The sequence below is a fragment of the Aplysia californica genome, unplaced genomic scaffold (assembly GCF_000002075.1).
Source record: "Aplysia californica isolate F4 #8 unplaced genomic scaffold, AplCal3.0 scaffold00001, whole genome shotgun sequence".
NCBI lineage: Eukaryota > Metazoa > Mollusca > Gastropoda > Aplysiida > Aplysiidae > Aplysia > Aplysia californica.
Genome location: NW_004797271.1, coordinates 4,954,035 through 4,956,582, shown reverse-complemented (window position 1 = coordinate 4,956,582; position 2,548 = coordinate 4,954,035). Strand labels below are relative to the sequence as shown.

Sequence of the window (2,548 nt, the reverse complement as noted above, 5' to 3'; positions counted from 1 at the left end):
GTCATCTCACGCAAAACACAAGGCCCATCCTCGATTCCTAACTCATTGTATTGCTAGATCTAGTTAAGTGTTCCTCCTTATATTATGGGCCCCAAAGGATGGGCGAGGGTAAGCCTACGATAGGGATGGGAGGGGGAGGGTGGGAACGCGATGCGGGCTGTGTGAAACTGGATGAACTCTGGATGGAGGTCTAGATCGAGACCTTCATTTTTTTCAATTTTCTTTTCTACCACTGATCAGAAAATACAAGCTCCCGCCTTTACTTTATGTAGATCTAGGCCTAGATAATGTGAGAGGGTATGTTTCCACACGAGAAGTGTTCCGGAAAAAAATATTTTTAAACATGCAGAAATGACGGTCAGAACACAACTCAAACACGCACACACTGATGCTGTTTGAGATTTTCATCATCAGGGGGTACAACTGTTTTAATTACTGGTATTGTATATTGTTCAATATAATAATCATTTTAATAACCTTGTCTCCTTTCTTTTCTTTAGCCTTAGTCACGTTCAACGATAGGTCGGATCCAGCGAGGACAACAAGCCGGTCCCGGCAACCTCGTTGAATGCGACACCCACTGTATAAGCATACCTTAATTCATCAGTTGTGCCATATTAAATATTTTCAAGTTGTGTCCAGTTATATCTTTGTCAGAACGATCAAGTCCTAGAAAAATGTAAATTAGTTTGCTACAATAACCTTTCTTTGAGTAAACTCGTTTTCAGGAATAAATATTTCGTGAATATTCAGTAGATGCAAATCTTATACGATATTTTGTTAGTATGTTTTGGATTAATCAATAGTACAATTACCATCAGAACAGCTGACAGACAAAGATCAAGAAAAGTGAAGGAAAAAAAAACAATGGAAAAACCACCGTAATCACAAACTCAAGTATTTGATGTCATTGCTGTTATCGTATGCCCTTCAATATTAAGTTAACACTAAGAATTTTTTTAACCTACTACGGGCTCATTCATGACAAACTTTATAAGCTTGATTTAAAAGGTACTATAGAAAAGATTATCAATATGCAGTGTTTTGAACTGAAGAATCTGATTTTCTCTCATCGTGAAAATTAAATGGCATTAATCGTGTTTCCACTGTGGTCTTCAAAAGCTAAAAAACAAACAAACAAACAAGCAAAAAAAGAACAAAAAATCCTAACAAATACCAAAACAAAAACGAAACCAAAATAAAACAAAAACCAAACAAAAACAACTCCCAGACCAAAAGTCCTCGTTCTACGCCAGGTAAATCTACTACGGGGTGCCCACTACGGCTGCATCGGGCCGGTCGCCCGACTCGATCGCCTGAAACTGAAAACAAACACGTTAGTTTTTGAGGTGATCGAGTCGGGCGATCTGGTCGATAGGCCGATCCCATCCGTAGTGGGCACCCTGTATAAGAGACCTAACCTGACGTGCAACTCACATCGACACTGCTTGGTATAGGGGTCCAGGTAATACCCCTGTGTGCAGGCGCTGCAGGTGTGAGAACCAGGTGAGTTGGTACAAGTACCTGGCACACATCCGGACGTGGGCATCTGGCACTCGTCAAGGTCTGGGGAGAGGTCGAAGAGGTTAAATATAATACAACAACAACAACAACAACAACAACAACAACAACAACAACAACAACATCAACAACAACAACAACCACAACAACAAGCATATAATTTTTTTAAGTTGTGAGCGCCGTAAAACTCTTACAAATCCTAAAACCAAAATAAAGTGCGAAAAATCTCGGAGATCCCGTGTGCACGTTGCGCACGTTAAAGATCCTTTGGTTGTCTAAAATCGATAAGAGTAGGCTTCGGCCGCCACCCGGGGCAAAATTCGAAGTTTCCTACCCTCTGAAAATGTTTAATGTATCCCGCGCTCTTATATGACCTTATGCAGTTGTGAGCGCTGTAAAACACTTACCAAAAAAATAATTAAGAAGAAAAAAATAAAAATAAAAAACAAAACAGCAGATTGCTTTAGTCTGCACTCACTGACCTTCACATATGTTGGGGTTGGACCGGCTGAGAGAGAAGCCCGGGTTACACACACAGCCGAATGTACCTCCGGGCATCATGCGACACGTGCCATATACACACTGCTGCGCCGGGCTCCCGGGGAGGAGGTTGCAAGGAGGGATAGCTGGGGGGATAGAAAGAAGGAATGAATGTGTTTCTAAAATCTTCATTTGGTTTGTTTTTTCTTCTATTTCTTTGTTAGTTTGTTTGTTAAATAGTTAGTTAGTCAGTTAGTTAGTTAGTGTTTTTGTTTGTTTGTGTTTTTGTTTGTCAGTCTGTTTGTTTGTTTATTTGTTTGTTTGTTTGTCTGTTTATCTTTTGTTGTCTTTTTTTTAAATAGGATAGAAGAAAATGTGGAAATAACACGAAACGGAAGAAGAAAGGGAAGAATGAATATAATGATATGATGAATGAGAGGTGGAGGGAAGGAGGGAGGAAAGAATCTTGGAAAGATGTGAAGTATGAGGCAATGAGTGAGTGAGTGAGTGAGTGAGTGAGTGAGTGAGTGAGTGAGTGAGTGAGTGA

At 40.1% G+C, this 2,548-nt stretch overlaps 1 long non-coding RNA gene across 1 annotated transcript in view; it reads right to left on the bottom strand.

Moving 5' to 3' along the window:
* LOC106012852 overlaps positions 1 to 2,141 on the bottom strand; it is a 4,329-nt gene extending 2,188 nt beyond the window's left edge. Inside the window, exons 1-2 of the long non-coding RNA XR_001185179.1 lie at positions 2,004 to 2,141; positions 1,438 to 1,566 (exon numbers count right to left, since the gene is read on the bottom strand). This is a non-coding gene — a long non-coding RNA (uncharacterized LOC106012852). The remainder of the gene's footprint in view (positions 1 to 1,437; positions 1,567 to 2,003) is intronic.
* Positions 2,142 to 2,548: the final 407 nt, after the last annotated feature.